This window comes from Excalfactoria chinensis, chromosome 1, assembly GCF_039878825.1.
Source record: "Excalfactoria chinensis isolate bCotChi1 chromosome 1, bCotChi1.hap2, whole genome shotgun sequence".
In the NCBI taxonomy this organism is placed as follows: Eukaryota; Metazoa; Chordata; class Aves; order Galliformes; family Phasianidae; genus Excalfactoria; species Excalfactoria chinensis.
The window spans coordinates 129133503-129150639 of record NC_092825.1 but is presented as its reverse complement, the minus strand read 5'-3'; the positions used below and the strand labels follow the sequence as shown (position 1 = coordinate 129150639).

Genomic DNA, 17137 nt, shown 5'->3' with positions numbered 1-17137 from the left:
AATCACATTCAACTTTCTTTCTAACTCTTGTATCCTTCCTATGCACCAGAGATGGGCCATTAAAAGCATAATAGGAAGATTTCTCTTCCTTTCTTGGCACAGCAGTGCCAAGAGCCTTAGGATAAATAATTATAGAGAAAATGTTTATCCAGTTTCCACAGCGTTGGAGCAGGAAGAATGTTTGGAGTACTAAAAAACTCACTTTCCTTTGTGTAAAAGCAAACAGCAATTTTCAGACTCAATTCTCTAAAATCGGTGTGGACTATAGCGAAAAGCAAACTGCAAATTTTCCTTTCTCCAAAATCTAAGTCAAAACTAATGAAAGCATTTGCTGAATACTTGCACAGGCAAAATAACTCCCTTTCTTGTAGGGCAGCTAAAGAATTGTTATCATCTGTGACATTTTGATATCAAAGATAGATTCGCTGATAAAATGGGACTGTTTTGAAAAGATGAAGTACGAGATCAGCTCACATTTTCTTGTTGAATTTGGACAGAATGTCAGCATGTGTGTAACTATTCACAACTTCAATTGAATATATACGCATCTTAAGGGCTCCCCTAAAGGACAGAATGATAAAGAAATTGACATCGGTGTTTTCTGTGTTGGACAATTTCAGCAAAGAAAATCTGAAAAGAAGTCTTGTAAAGAGACATGGTAAAATTTCTGAGATGAATATCTGACAGCAACTCTACACATTCCATTTGAAAATTTAAAGGTAATGTATTTATATCAATTGAAAATCAAGTTGCAAATGTAAATTGATGTTTTTTTGTGGTCTTAAAACCTGTTCTCAAATTCATTTATCACAGCAGAAAGCATGGCAGAGTATTTTAATCTGTTCACAGGGCTGTGTTCAGCCAGTGTATCAAAATGCATACATTTATTTGCCCGTAACTTGAATCAGCACTGCAATGAGCCTTTCCCTCTGCTGGTTTCAGCTGAGACAATGCTAATAGCGCTCCGATGTTTGGTTGCTGCTGAGCAATGAGTGCTCTCCAGGGGCTGGGATGGGCCACTCGGCAGAGAAGAGCCATCACCATGATGATGTGTGGAAGTGGGTGGCCACAGAAGGGGCAGGGCTGGGTGCATGTAGCCTGTGGGCTGTGGGTTGGACTTGCCCAACTTAAGGAAAGACACAGGCTCTTAGAATGATCCTAAGAAATATTACAGTGACGTGTCCAGAGAAGGGCAACAAAACTCGTGATGGGTCTGTGTCTGGAGCACAAGTTTTGTGAGGAACGGCTGAGGGAGCTGGGTTTGTTCAGTCTGGAGAAGAGGAGGCTCAGGGGAGACCTCATTGCACTTTACAACTTCCTGAAGGGTGGTTGTGATGAGGAGCGGTTTGGCTTCTTCTCCCAGGCCACAAGTTGTACCAGAGGAGGTTTAGATTAGACATAAGAAGGTATTTTTTCTCTCAGAGAGTGGTCAGGCACTGAAATGGCTGCCCAGGGAGGTGGTGGAGTTGCCGTCCCTGGCAGTGTTCAAGAGGCGTCCGGATGAGGAGCTACGAGATATGGTTTAGTGGCTTGTGGTAGTAATAGTAATGGGAAGACAGCTGGGCTAGATGATCTTGTAGCTCCTTTCAAACCTCATGATTCTATGCCGTGCCCTTTCTATGTGTTCCCTCTGACGTGAGGGCTGTCAAATCACTGAGAGCACATTCTGGCTGTGGGTTTTGATTTTTTTCAGCTTAGAAACTGGGACAGGGAGAAACAGAATGAAAAATAGCACAAATTAGGGTAAACATGTAAAACATAAAATCCTCTGGCACCCCTCAGATCTGTGATGTGATAAACCGTCCTCAGACAAACATCTTGCTCCAGAAGTATTGTAACTTAACTAATGAATCGTGATTTGTGTCTTGTGGGTTGACTGACTTGTGTGGTCTGAGAAGATGTATGCTTTTTGGGTGGCTGGAGAATGTGTGAGGTCTTGCTCCACATGTAACTGTTGCTTTCTCATAAGGTGCATTCATGTGGTGCTTTTCTGGGATTTGGGCAACAAACTGGGGACAGCCATCTTTAACTAGCTGCGTATTGCTACAGAGTTCTTCACATGTATCTTTGTTGGAAAGTAGATCTGAAAGATTTTAGAAGGAAACACAAACATTGAACACATGAACCTTGCTTCCACAGGAAAAGGGGCTAAAAACCTACCATTCTCCATCTGCTTCTGCTCCAAATCTTTTGCCTTTCGTTGTCTTGCCATCTTTGTTTCTTCTTGGGAACAGTTGTATCCTGTGGGCTGTAGGGAGGCAACCTCGTTCCTAGCTTATTGCATCTTTTCCAATTAACCTGCCCTGCTCACCAGTTCCTACTGTCATCTGTTTCTCTCATCTGAGCTCACTGTAGCAAGGAACTAATTTTAGGGAGTATTCACATGCTGCTAAGAGCAGCTGCCCCTTTGGAAGGTTGGCAGGCACAGCCAGGCTCTGCACTGTCACAGTGTCAGCTGTAAGCTTTTCTTCTCTGCGGGCAAGGAGGAAGCCACATTGATGCAGTTCTGGGGACAGTCTTCAACAACTGGAGCCATTAGACTGGATGACCTTCTTAATAAAATGAAAAGATGTCCAATCATAACTTAATACTAATTCATAACCTAAGGTTTGGTATATGCTACATCAAAACAAGTACACTTGTTTTAAATGCTCGACAGAATAGTGATACTCATGTCAGCTGTGGAGTATTTTATGATAGATAATAGATAACAGATAATGTAGTATATATAGAGAGATATTAGACAAAATTATCTAACATACAATACATAGGATATATAGAATCATAGAATCATAGAATTGTTCAGGTTGGAAAAGACCTTAAAGATCATCGAGCCCAACCACAACCTACCCATACTACTGTAGCTAACAACCCTCCGATAAATCATGTCCCTGAGCACCACATCCAAACAGTTCTTAAGCACATCCAGGGATGGTGACTCAACCACCTCCCTGGGGAGCCTGTTGCAGTGCTTAACAACCCTTTCTGTAAAGAAGTTTTTCCTGATAACCAACCTAAACTTACCCTGGCACAACTTGAGGCCATTTCCCCTCATCCTGTCACCTGTCACCAGTGAGAAGAGACCAACCCCGCTCTCGCTATGAGCACCTTTCAGATACTGGAGGAGAGCAATAAGGTCTCCCCTCTGCCTCCTTTTACACAGACTAAACAGCCCCAGTTTCCTCAGCCTCTCCTCATAGAGCATATTCTCCAAGCCCTTCACGAGCCTTGTTGCCATTCTCTGGACCTGCTCCAGCACCTCCATGTCCTTTCTGTACTGAGGTGCCCAAAACTGAACACAGTACTCAAGGTGAGGCCTCACCAATGCCGAGTACAGGGGCAGGATGACTTTCCTAGTCCTGCTCACCACACCATTCCTGATACAAGCCAGGATGCCATTGGCCTTCTTGGCCACCTGGACACACTGCTGGCTTATACTCAGCTGACTGTCGATCAGTATACCAAGATCCCTATCAGGCAGCTTTCCAGCCTTTCTTCCCCAAGCCTGTAGGGTTGCCTAGGGTTGTTGTGACCAAAGTCACAATATATAATCTATATCTCCATCTATTATATTATATATATAGGTAATACATAACAAATAATATCTATTAATATCTATTATAGCTCTTAATAATATTATCTATATTACCTATTATATATATATATATATATGAAGATTTTATGAATTTTCTATCCTTAAACCACTGAAAGACTTCTCTTAAAAAATACTTTTTGATCTACCTAACACTGTCAGCTTTCCACACCAGATGTTGAGTGCTCACAAGTCTGGCTTCAATCTTGATACATTACAACCTCCAGGTTACCTGTATTAATTGTGCTCAGGCCATTTGCAGGTGGGCTTTTTTTGTTTGATTGGCTGTTTGTTTTGTAATCTTATTTTCACCTCAGTGTTATATAACGTTATCTGAGTAAGATATTTCACGTTTCCTGATTTTAGGGAGCACCAGCTCTGCAGAAATAACTGGCATTCCCTCAAGCACTGCTAGCTGACAGCTAGAATTTGCAACCTGTCAAAAATTTCAGCATTGTAAGAACATATATTTTTTTGCATTGGAAGAAAGGAATCAGTGGTTTAGAAAGGTAGCTGCGACATTTTCAATCTGAAATACATCAAGGTGATTATTTTAGAGGTTTTTAAAAGCAGGAGGGAGCTGTGCATGCCCTGAGCTGTCTGTAGCTCCAGGGGACCCGTTGATTTTTGAGGTCTCCCAGGCTGCCCCGCGGTGCATCAAGTCCGGGGGTCCCAAATGTTTTGCTGAAGAACAGGAAAGTGAGGGAGAGAAATCTCTGGGAGCCGTTCAGAATTCCCTCAAAAATCCAGATGTTCATAGAATCATAGAATGACTTGGGTTGGAAGAGACCTCAAAGATCATCTGTTTCCAATCCCCTAGCGTGGACAGAGTTGCCACCTCTAGTAGACCCACCAGCTCAGGCTGCCCAGGGCCCCATCCAGCCTGGCTTTGAATGCTTCCAGGCCATTCCTGGCCATCTCTGGGCAGCCCGTGCCAGTGCCTCACCACCCTCTCAGCGATAAATGTCCCCCTGCCGTCTAATCCGTTTGTGCACAACAGTTTAGTTTTGACGTACCGGCATTTGAAGATGGAAACCAGTTCGATCAGCAAATTCCCTCCTCGTTCGTTCTATCCCAGGCACCTCCCCACAAGTGTTCCCTTGCTCCACGTCCCGGGCTCTGCCTTCCCTTTAGGAGACAGATCTGGCAGAAGCTGCTTCTTTTGCTACTCCCGAATAAAACCTCAACCCAGCCGGAGAGGAACAGGCGGACGGGAGGGGATGCTGGGCGCCTGGTCGCCCCGCACCTCTAGGTGGGGTAGGAGAGTTTTCTCAGACCGAAGCCCTGTCCCGTTCCCGGCAGTTCGCAAAACTTCTCCAGCAGAGTGCAAGCAGCCAAGGAGAAGTTCTTGGGAAGCCCTCCGAGCCTGCGAAGGCAGCTCCCGGTGACAGCTGAGGGCTTCGGCGGGCCGGAGACCCCTGGGATCCTGTTGAGGACATTCATGCCGAGCTCCGTGAGGAGGGGACACGCGTGCTGCCTGTGCCCGAGCCTCGGCACCTGTGAGAGCCCGTCCGAGCGCTCGCCCCGAGCCCTGTGCCTGCGGGAGGACCTCACGTCTGGGCTGCGGTGGTGGTGACCCCGTCTGAGAGGTAGGCTGGCGTCGGGCGGTGTGCCACACGTCCCCAGAGCTGGTGCGACTCCCTGCGGACCTGCTGTACCGCAGGACTGACGCTGGGACTCCGACTGGAAACTGTGGGTTTAGGAGAGACCGTGCTCTGAGTTTCTCTGCTCTCAGCAGTAAAGAACTGCTCTTTATTTTCTTTTATTTTCTTTTTTATTTTCTTATTTATTTATTTCCCCGTGGATGCCAGAAGTAGCTGGAGATCTTGGTAGCATCTTTGATTCAGAGTGTTTTGGGTGTATTTATTACAAGGAATCTCAGTATTCTGACCTGCTCACAGATCTGAGTGAGCCGGGTGAACCTTTTCACTCCAGTGGAGGTACACATTTCTCCCGAGGATGGCAGGGGGATTGCTCTTTTGGGTTTCATGTTAACGTTGCAAACTACTTTGCCTGTACATTTCACACTGTTGCTACACATTGGAAATTACGACCAGATACCACAGCAGCAGCAGCGTGGAGGCTGGCTGCATGTGCATGTGAATACATGTTTGTAGCATGCCGATTTTTATTTCCCCTGCTTCCACAGCCTTTCTGTGTGAGTGCTGAGGGACTGAGGTCTGCAGAAGACAGTCTACTCAACTCCAGGCACCGTGCCCTACCTGTAGTACCTGAACAGCTTTCCATGCCCACCTCAGCTGCCTCGGTGGGAGCAGATTGGGCTAACACCCACCTCAGCAGCAGATCCAAGCGGCCCTTGTGAGCCTTGCGTGGTATTGAGCTGGTTGTCTGCCATGGTTACAGCACTGGTGCTGTGGATTAGCAGAAAGGACACTTGTATACCCAAGAGAAAGTATGTTGTCATTTTTGCAACCTGTGACATCTACGTTGCATGGTGGGGCACTGGGCACTTCAGATCTATTCCCTGTACACCTTACCTAGTGCAGTGGTACCCAGGAGCTTAGGGGTGCCACCCAAAGCCTCTTTGTATGCCTCCAGCTACAAGGAAAGCTTCCACGCCTGCGGCTGCTGTTTGTTGGAACAGGTGAGGCCTATGGGTACTGCTGCCGCTCCTCTACAGAAGAGGAGGGAGACCATGTAGCGAATTGCTGTTTTGCATTATGGATCTTGAAAGGTTTTGGTCAAACGTTTGAAATGTCTGGCATTTCCATGAAGAAAAAATCACCAAAAAACCACTAAACCAGCAAGCAAGCATGGGTGATGATGAATTTTATAAAGAAACTGATTTCATTGTGCAAAAATGAAGTCAAAATCCATGTCTGTGATCAGCGTTATTTGGTCCTTTCTTCTCTGTCATAACTAAGATGTAAAAAATGAAGTCTAGACGTCCTCTACTGAAGAGCAATGCCAGTAAGAAACTAATTTTGAAATGCAAAGAAAATAAACCAATCAGTTGAAAGAAATGGACTATTTTCATCAGCAGCCAGTTTGGCTCCACACCACTCTCAAGTTCTCCTGAGAGTCCATCTTCACTGGAGGTATCTGACAACTGAAACTCTTACCAGAGGTTGGCCCGGCTCTTTTGGCTGCCAGGGTCCAACACTGGTATGTTAATGTTTGCAAAAAATGTAGCCTGAGCCCAACAGAGAGTTCAGATGAGAATGAGAACATACCCAGAAAAAGACAGTGTCTTTTTCTTTCTTTCTTTCTTTCTTTCTTTCTTTCTTTCTTCTTCTTTCTTTCTTTCTTTCTTTCTTTCTTTCTTTCTTTCTTTCTTTCTTTCTTTCTTTCTTTCTTTCCTTCCTTCCTTCCTTCCTTCCTTCCTTCCTTCCTTCCTTCCTTCCTTCCTTCCTTCCTTCCTTCCTTCCTTCCTTCCTTCCTTCCTTCCTTCCTTCCTTCCTTCCTTCCTTCCTTCCTTCCTTCCTTCCTTCCTTCCTTCCTTCCTTCCTTCCTTCCTTCCTTCCTTCCTTCCTTCCTTCCTTCCTTCCTTCCTTCCTTCCTTCCTTCCTTCCTTCCTTCCTTCCTTCCTTCCTTCCTTCCTTCCTTCCTTCCTTCCTTCCTTCCTTCCTTCCTTCCTTCCTTCCTTCCTTCCTTCCTTCCTTCCTTCCTTCCTTCCTTCCTTCCTTCCTTCCTTCCTTCCTTCCTTCCTTCCTTCCTTCCTTCCTTCCTTCCTTCCTTCCTTCCTTCCTTCCTTCCTTCCTTCCTTCCTTCCTTCCTTCCTTCCTTCCTTCCTTCCTTCCTTCCTTCCTTCCTTCCTTCCTTCCTTCCTTCCTTCCTTCCTTCCTTCCTTCCTTCCTTCCTTCCTTCCTTCCTTCCTTCCTTCCTTCCTTCCTTCCTTCCTTCCTTCCTTCCTTCCTTCCTTCCTTCCTTCCTTCCTTCCTTCCTTCCTTCCTTCCTTCCTTCCTTCCTTCCTTCCTTCCTTCCTTCCTTCCTTCCTTCCTTCCTTCCTTCCTTCCTTCCTTCCTTCCTTCCTTCCTTCCTTCCTTCCTTCCTTCCTTCCTTCCTTCCTTCCTTCCTTCCTTCCTTCCTTCCTTCCTTCCTTCCTTCCTTCCTTCCTTCCTTCCTTCCTTCCTTCCTTCCTTCCTTCCTTCCTTCCTTCCTTCCTTCCTTCCTTCCTTCCTTCCTTCCTTCCTTCCTTCCTTCCTTCCTTCCTTCCTTCCTTCCTTCCTTCCTTCCTTCCTTCCTTCCTTCCTTCCTTCCTTCCTTCCTTCCTTCCTTCCTTCCTTCCTTCCTTCCTTCCTTCCTTATAAAGATAGATGTTACAGAAAACTGCTGCTACAAATAGGCTTTTTTTTTTTTTTCTCACTCTCTATAGCACCGAGATGGAAAGCGTGTGATGTTTTAATTTCTCGTGTCAGACTTTGAGGTGGTGGTTTTTGAGGGATCGTACTGAATTGTATGCAGTGGAAATCGCCTCACTGAAAATGTTGAGCTGAATGCAATTGTACTGTAACGGTGTTTAGCATTCCTCTGAAAATGGCTTCATGTGGAACATGGCAGCTTTATGTGCAGCAGTGACATTTCCTGGAGGACTGGAGTATTTTGACATGTCTATGGTTTCTAATTGAATCCATTTAGCCATACTAGATAAATGGTCCAAGTCTCAGTTTTCAAAAAATAGCAGCGTAAGCTTTTGAAGATAAGATTAATATTAAGATAATGTTTTTCTCATGTTGTCATCAGTAGAGGAATTCCCCTCTAAGATCCTTAGCAGAGTTGTTTCCTTTAGCTACACTAGGATGGAACTGGGTTTCAGATAGTATCTATGCCGCTTCTCTTCTCAGCTAAAAGGTAGATAAATCTCAACATGAGCTTCTGTCTATAGAAGAGTAAACCAAGAGGTTCCATCAAGGCCACACCCTGCATGACTCATTTGTGAGGAGCTGGGGTAGATCTGTTTTCTTCCTCTGGGTTGTTCTCCAAACCAGTTTTTTTTCTGTCTTCTGGAGTTCTCCTGACCCTCAAGGCCCAGTATTTTATTTTTTATGATGTCTTCAGAAGATAACAGGTGCTTCTTTTCACCTCCTGGAGCAGCAGCTGTTGGGAAGAAAAACACTTCCGAAGTGTACACAGAAATGTTCTGGCCAGTGAGTCGTTAGGACAGAAAGCCTTTTGCAAAATTAGAGAGATCTTATCATATGTATTCCAAGGTGATAAATCCTTTTAAAGTGCTGTCTAATCTTTTACAGAGATTTATCTCCTTGGAATACATATGATATATATAGCTGTCCTCTGTAGATATTATTGTTCTGCCTTTGTGGTCACTGTGTGGGCAAAGTACTTGGTCATACTTCTCCCGGAAAGCTAAGAACCTGTGTTCACACAGCAGAAAACTAGGACATCCGAGTATTATTGGGACGCCAAGTAACTTGTTGTTCTTTTGTTTGATTTATTGCTCATCCAGTTCTGTAAGAAACAAACTTGAGTTTCTGGGCCCATGCAGTCAATGGCAGAGCTCCCACAAGGCTGGTGTGCCCAGCTCCTGCTGGCTCTGTGGCAATGCTCAGTGATCAAACGCTGCTTCCTGAGCCATGCTAATGTTGCATGCATTTCTTCTGACTTGATGTAGCTCAGATCTTTCTGTTTCTTCCCACCATGGAAATCAGAACAAAAGTGGAGAGGAAGTCATTTTCAAATTCATAGAGAGCTCATTAGAAACAAAAGAATAAAAGATAAACAAAGGCTATTTTAAAGCATTATCTGCTATTGTCTTTTAAAGAAGCTAAAACTGTGCCAGTGGATTTTTAAGTCTCTGTGGAGACAGTGTCAGGGCCACATCCTCCTGATCTGATGCTTTTGAGTGCTGGTTTTCAGCTGTCAGAAGTGGTATTCTGTGAAGTTAATCCAAAATGCTTGGTCTGAATCATCCACCATGAATGTACCAACAGGTTTCACATTACCGCATTGCCCTAATGTCTGACCATCTGCACTGCAAAATCAATAGCAAAGTCCTTGGTGGATTTCATAGAGTTTTTGGCATTTATTCATTTTCAGTCTGCAGAACTGAGCTTTTTTGGACTCAGTGCCTTAAATATTGCTCATTTCCTTTTTGGGCTGGTAGGGATTTACACAGCGGAAGAGCCTGCCAAAGTTGTGTCAGTTTGATGGTGGAAAGGCTTTTTCAGAGGCTTGATGTTGGTCTCGTTCCTTGCCCCACCACTCTTTCGTGTTTGGTGGCATCTAAGCTGGCCCTTGCCAAATTGCTGTGCTCACAGGGTTAGGAGGTTTTCCATGGACCAACCATCCAGGGGCTTCAGCAGCTGCTCTGATAATAAACACATGTGGTGTAAACTGTGTTTTGAGAATGTTAGTTGGGTACAGTCCGTGGCCACTGGAGATACTGGGAGAAAACTGAAACAGTTTATAAGGCTTAGCTTGACTGCACTTGTGGCAACCTGAAATACTGGTAGACCTGAGATCCTTCTGATCTTGAAGGCCATGACGAGCCTTTTTGCAAACCTTCAGCATCCAACCCTTCCCAACTGATCTTCAGTGAAATGTGTGCTTCCCTGCTGAAGCCTGGTGTATAAAGATATATGAGCTCCAGTTTCCCACTGTCTCTGTCTCTGCTGTGGAAACACTGATGGATGTGTGTCCCCTGTAGATAGCATTAATGAGCATCTGGTTCATTAGGCATTACAGCCAGGACATGGTGCTGCAAAACTTGGCTGAATCTAAGTCCAAGACAGATCTTTGGTACTAAGGAACCTTGGGAAGATTCACTTTTTCCCCCACCTCCCCTAGAGGCTGTGTTGTATACTAAGTTCTGTTACATTAGTCTCTACCCCTCTGTTCAGCAGTATTACAGTCTGGGGACCAAAGCAAAAACATATGGCCATATACCGAGAGAACTTTTAATTTTGACAGTGCATCCATCTCTTCCTTCAGATATGTCACAAAAGAAGACTACTGACGTGCCAGTTAAGCAGCATACAATTATTTGCAGATTGGCTATCAGGATTTTTTCTTTTAATCTTAAGCAAGAAGCGTTTTAATAGTTCAGTATTTACAACTATCCAGACCAGAATGCATTTCTATGACATGCCCTATTTTTCTCTCTTGAGTGTATACATGCTCTGCTGCCTTGGGAGGAGGACTGAGGAGGGAAGAATGTCTGCATATTAATAGCTGATATAAATTGGTCCTTTATAGAAATTGGCTTCTGTCCCTGAAAAGAAGGAGACAGACAGACCCTGTGCATCCAGATCACACATCTTGGAAGAGATGAATAGCAGAAATATGAGGAACAGGCTGGGTGAAAGGCTAAGATGGCAGACTCTGTTAAATTACCCGGTGCTGGTTCATAGCCTGCTATAGTCAAGAACTCTGAAACAGACGGGCATCCTCAAACACCGGACTGAAATTTAGCATCTATAACCAAGAGGAGTTTGAAATTATCATGCTAAAGTACAACTTCTTTTCTTAGAAAAAATAAAAATACGCAATAGACCTCAAAGGAACAGAGTTTAGTCAGTGCTGAGCATATTCTCATACTGTCCCTGAAGCACAGTTGCAAAAGAAAAAATATAAATCAATCAACCAAAAAAACCAAAAGCCCCAAGAACAGGCTGAAGACGTGTTCTCTCTTTGTCACTTGAGATTTTGCCATTTCTTTGCTCAGGGGGTAGTTGGTGACAATGGGTCCCCCGAGCTCAACACTTTTGTATTTCCATAAATAGATGGGAGCTCTGCGTGGGCTGCTGCTGCTGCTGCTTGGCCTGGGCCCCCCTTGCTTTCTCAGCCTTTTCCACCTGTGCGGTCGGCACAGCTCAGTGCTTTGCCTGTGAACCACGGGAGTTTACAGGCTGGCAAATTGTCGTGAGACGTAGTTCACGTGAAGTCTGGCGGTCTGAAATCCACAGAGCGTTCAGTTGTGCTGGCAGTGGGAGGGCAGTAATTTCCAAACAAGGGGCAGAGCGCACAGCTGAGGGCAGGAACTATCTCAGCTGTCACTGCTTAATCTGTCACCAAGTCTGAGTGTCAGCACCCTCCAAGGGAGACAAAAGCAGAACTGAGTATCCAAGCATTGTGGGGCGCAGATTTCTTTCATTATGTTCAAATATTTCCCCTTCATGGGCCTTGTCTCTTTAAATTTTCCATACAGAAGAAGCATATGTTAGCGTACTGCCAATTGAAGGGTATACTTTTGTGTGCATATGTAGATAGAGTTGGCTTCTTTGGGACATAAAATACAAAGGAAAAAGCCATCGTTCTTTCCTGTCTCTAAATTTTCGGAAACTGCTATTTCTCACAAGCAGAACAAAACAGGTAACAGATGGCACTGGCTAGCAACAAGGAAACCTAGATGCAAATCCAGTGTGGTATATGGAGAACATCTCTGATGTGGCAGGGTTGTGTTTTCTATCATGGTTTCTAACCGGTTATGAGAAAAGTCCTGCACTAGAATTTTGTGGTATGTAACTGGATGTGAAAGGTGCGAATAATTCAGCTGATGACCAAATGGTAAAATTGTTAAGAAAGGAAGAAAGAAACGTACAGGGGCTTGATCTGCTTCCCAGCAAAACCAACAGGAGACTCCCCAGCACTGTCAGCAGCCCTTCAAATGGGGCCCGTGTACCAGTATCTGGTGGGTACCCAGTGTCCAGATGTACACGGGCTATGTTGCATGTTCTTGTCCATGGACGGTTCCTTGGCCCAAGGAAAACGGTGCTGGTTTAACAGACAGCAGAGACAGGCATTGTCCCTCAGGAACGGCAGCAGGCCCAGCATGTCGGCCTCACAGGCCCAAGCAGCTCTGCACCCTGCCTGCCCCAAAGCTTCACGGTGACCACAACTGGGACCAAGTACTGGGGTTTGTCCATAGCTGTGGGGGACACAAAGCTTGTACAAAGCTGTTTTTAATTTAGCTTAAGTGGAAGTAGAACTAAGCCCCTGAGCAGTATCTTAGTGCAGGATCTTGGCATGGGGAAATGCAAGGGGGCACCCTGAAGAGATGCCCCAGGGACACAGCACGTGGGTGAGCCACATCCACGTGGTTGCAGCTGCATAACTGCACACATTTTCCACTTGCTCCTGCCCACAGTGTCACCTCTGCCTCAGCTTTTCAATCCCAGCCTGCAGAGCAAGGAAAGTCAGCACGAGTCCAAGGAAACAGGAGTCCCGCCAGCTTCTCCTTCCACCATGAACAAATCACTTCTTGTAGTGAACAGGTATCAGATAAGTCCCCAGTAAGGAACAGGAGAGGGCTGAGCAGTTGTGAAGCTGATGTCTCGGTCAGGTGAGACTACAGTTACACGCTTTCTTGCCGTGGAAATGGGTGCTTGCCAAATCTCCAGTGCAACACAAAGCGCTTGTTTCTTGTTCTTCAGAGCCCTGAGATAGCAGGCCTTGTATGCACAGCAACAGACAGACAAATGCACTCAAAATGACAGTGGTTTCTACTATTTACTCTTATTGCCTCTGCCCTCAGTGCTTGTATAGACAGATCCGTGGCAGTGAAGACAGCCTTACCTTGTTGGGAGAAGGATGTGGTTAAATGCTCACTGTTGTCTTCTAGAAAATGACTACGCTGATGGGGTGCCAGTCAAATATTGGCAGAAATTTGAGAGCGCCCATGTAGCTCACCCATTTTGTTGTAACTAATGTGCCCATCTCATGCTTTTGAAGGTAAAACACTTTGCTGTAGTCCTTCTCTCATATAACACTGAATCTATGCCTATAGGGAACATTAGTAGTTTTCTCCATTATGTAAGTTATGTATAAAATTCATTTTTTTCTTTGAAGTGCTGCTTAATACTCCTTTTGCATTCAAGTAAAGCCGTCACTGAGTTCACTGAGATTTGCCCACGCAAGGAGCAAAGGCTCTGTTCCCTTGGGAGCTAGTAAGCCATTTTCTAGTAATTTGTCTGCTAAGATGATAGATCTTCTTATAGCACTGAAAACAGGAACTCTACTGTCGTCCGACAGAAATGACTTTACATATTTTATGATGCAGAGCCAAAGGCACTGCTCTTGTTAGTTGGAGTTGGTGGCTGTTTGGTTGGTCTGGACATGAGAATTATCAACTTCCCCTTCCTCTTTTTTGTTTTTGTTAATGAAGGCTTTCTACCTGACTAAAATACATAGCTATATTTTTCCCTTCGGGTCATGTTATCGGAAGCTTTGAGTTGGAGGTGGGGGTAAAAAAGTTCACTTACCAAGTAAGATTAAAGCAATTAAAGGCTATGGCTCATATTTAATTTACTCTTGTAGATGCAATTTTTCATGCAGTGACAGCATCAAAACCTTTTCAAGTTTTATTGCTATTTCACATTTGGCAGAAACAACAGGAAACCATCTGTAGCAAAGCAGGATTGTTGTAAGCATAATATTCGGTAATGAAAAAAAGATTAAAAGAAAACACTGTTATCTTTACGTGATAGCTTTGAAGGCGTAAGGAGCAGGATGCCTGCATTGGCCCGTCTATCTGCAAGTATCATAAAGAGTTCTGGATGAGACAAGAGTCTCAGCAGTTGATTATTTCAGCAGAAAGAACTCGTACAATAGGAAATTTTGAATACATTTTGACTTCTGGTTTCTTACTGGGATATCTATGATGGATGTAAAGATGCATGTGCAGAGGCTTTATTTGACTGCTTATTATATATCCTGACTTATACAGCCAGGCTTGTAAGCATACATGAAATTTCAAACAGGCAAATAGTCCCACAGAGGGCAAGTGAGCTACTATCTGTCTTATACTTTAATTCCATGCTTAAAAGTCTTTTCTGGAACAGGGAAATAAGACTGTGGCAATTCTAACAGTTCATATTGCCCTATGTATGTGCCCTCAGCATGTTCTTGTTTTGTTGTGAAAAGGCTGCAGGTGAAAAACACTTCTTCCTGAAACTTTTTATTAATCGAGGTGTCAGGTCTTCAGGGTGCAGCTTCAGGGGTGCTCATGGTAGCAGCTGAATAATTCTGAAGCCCGTGGTCAGTCTGTAAAGTCACAACAGTACTGTACTGTGAGTATTCTCCAATTTCTAGTCAGGCCAAACTGCTTGCCATTATGTCTATTCAACAAAGCAAAAGAAAACTTTCTTCTGACATGCTCTACAATTTAGCCTGGACTCTTTTCTCAAGATATTGAAATTTTGACTGTGAATGGGAATGTGAAATTTGAAGTGAATGAGAAACAAACCAGCCGTTCTGCAGTTTCTCTGTCACTGACAGGATTTCACGTATTAATTACCTGCCTCCGTTCTTAAGATAGCATTTTGCTGTGCTGAAGTCAAAATATGTCAGGGAATGGCAATATCGCCTTGTTATTAATGTCTTAAATTATAGCCAGACACCCTGTTTTTCCAGTTTTCAAGGCAAGTTATGAAGGCTTTTTTTTTTCCTTTTTTTTTTTTTTTTCCCCAAGTGCTGAGCTGATGAAACATTAAAGGTTTCTTTTTCAAATAGTTTGGCTGTTGGGTTGCTCCCTTCACTCACACCTGCCCCTTGACTTAGAAATCGTCTCCGCCTCTGCAGCATCAAACAGTGAATTTACATAGACACAAAGAAAGCGTGGAAGACCCAACAGCTCGCACAGTGATTAAGATGGGAGTGCAGGAAGAGCAAAGCGGCTCAATGGTAAGAGAAATATCACAATACCCTACCTTTCTGTAAGGCTGACTAACCAGGGCTTTCCCATAGGAGGGAGTTGTGCTGAGGATGCCGCAGGATCAGCATTTGTATGTGGGGCTGCTGGCGGTGACTAAGCTGGTAACAGTGAGCCAGTCAAAGCTTAGACATGAGTCACATCTTGAACTTGTGGTTTGTAGTGGCTAAAAAGGTTTTGTACAGGATCACTGTACAAGTCTGGGACTGAGAAACGATGGGCTAACACCTGGTAAAGCTACTGCCTGCTCTGGAAGGGAACGCTTGCTTTTAGCAATATGTTAGAGCCTTGCTCAATTCCATGCATTGCTTACCCACACCATAGCCTGGGTGTGACTCTCACATTATCTTAATACCTTTACAAAGTACTTTGGCTTATTAATTCACTAAGAGCTTCCTAATTATACAAGCATCCCTGAAGAATTTCAGAGATAAGCATAAGAAGTGGCAAACTTTTTCCTTAAAAAAAGTGACAAAAAACCCCCACCAAACTCAATGGTAGAACGATATATGTACTTACCACATCAAGTAAGCAGGGTTTTTTTTTTTTTGTAAGTGCGTATGGTATTTTGTTCTATGATTCTAAGAAGCAAAGCAAATGAATGGGGAGTATGGTGTTTGGAGTTGTTTTATTCCTTCAGAAATTTCTGTTCATCCCCTTCAAAACAGTTTTGGTGGAAACACTTGAATGCAAAGACTTGAGAAGCTTCCTCAGTCTTGATGTCATGGATGTTTTTGCTATTTATTTTAGCAGACTGCTGGTGTTGTGCTTTTATTTGCTGTTGCCTGAGCCCTTGACTGAACCAGACAAAAAATTAAAGAAAAGGTAAAATACGGGCACAGGCTGCAAAAGCCATGTTAATTAAATCGTATAAATGAAGTCCAAAAATACATACAAAAGCAAAGCTGTTATCTGTGGTATTTTCCCTATCGTTACTGATGCTAGCTGGATTAATTTAACAAGTGTTGCACTCAGACCTCTGCTTAGCTGCATAGACATGTCCGTTTTTGCCGAACAGATGAAAGTTCACAAACAGTTGTCTGAACTTCACAATGTTTTTCATCTAGAGTTTTCACCCCTTTTCATATATACAGATGAAACGCTTCTCCTTAATCACAGAAGAGCAATTAGAGATGGGTGTGTGAGAAGCCTGTAGAATAACAAACAGACACTCAGAATCTTTGATTCAGGAGTACTCTGGGGTGAGGAGCAGAAACTTTCTTTTAGATCATCTTCATGGATTTAATCCCACAGAGGAACTTGGGTGCTTCAGACTCATCTGTACACAAGCGGAAGTCTAAAATTTAGATCCTTAGAAACCTTGCTCGCCTGCCCCTTCACCCCAGAGGTGCCTACATTCCTTAACACCCAGGCTCAGATCCACTGAGTTCCTTGCATGCCTGAACCTGTGCTTCTGGACATGCTTTACCTGGCTTAGGCTGTGTTGGAGAAATGGATCTGTGCATCATGTGTGAGTCCTGCTGCTGAAGGTAAATGAGCTCACATTTTTAGCCTTTGCACAGCTGGGGTGTAGGAGACGTGGCCTTGATGTCCTCTTCTGCCTGGAGGAGCTTTCTCTGTCTCTAGTGCTTCCTGGAGTGCTCCCCATAGTGCTCCCTATACTGGTCCTTGTGCTTTCTTTCCATCCCTGTAGGCATCTGTGACTCTTTGGAGAGAAAAAACTGCTGTTACCTAGTGGCTGGTGTACTTAACCAGGGTGTATGGGGCTGTGGGAAATACTCAATCTAAAATATTTAAATTTTCATTAGGGTAAGAACTGGAGCCCAGTTTCCAAATCCTGTCCCAGGTAGTGCCCCAGTTGGTGGGTTTAGGAGACATCTGTCTAAATGAGAAAGAGAGCTGTCTGATGCAAACCAGGAAGGCTTCAACAGGGAGGAGTTGGAGAGCCCTGGCAGGTG

The 17137-nt window shown here is 44.2% G+C and overlaps 1 protein-coding gene across 1 annotated transcript in view; it reads left to right on the top strand.

Moving 5' to 3' along the window:
- The first annotated feature begins 4910 nt into the window (after positions 1-4910).
- EDAR (ectodysplasin A receptor) overlaps positions 4911-17137 on the top strand; it is a 74116-nt gene continuing 61889 nt past the window's right edge. The window contains exon 1 of the mRNA XM_072350198.1: positions 4911-5181. The gene's annotated coding sequence lies outside the window, so the exon portion shown is untranslated. The remainder of the gene's footprint in view (positions 5182-17137) is intronic.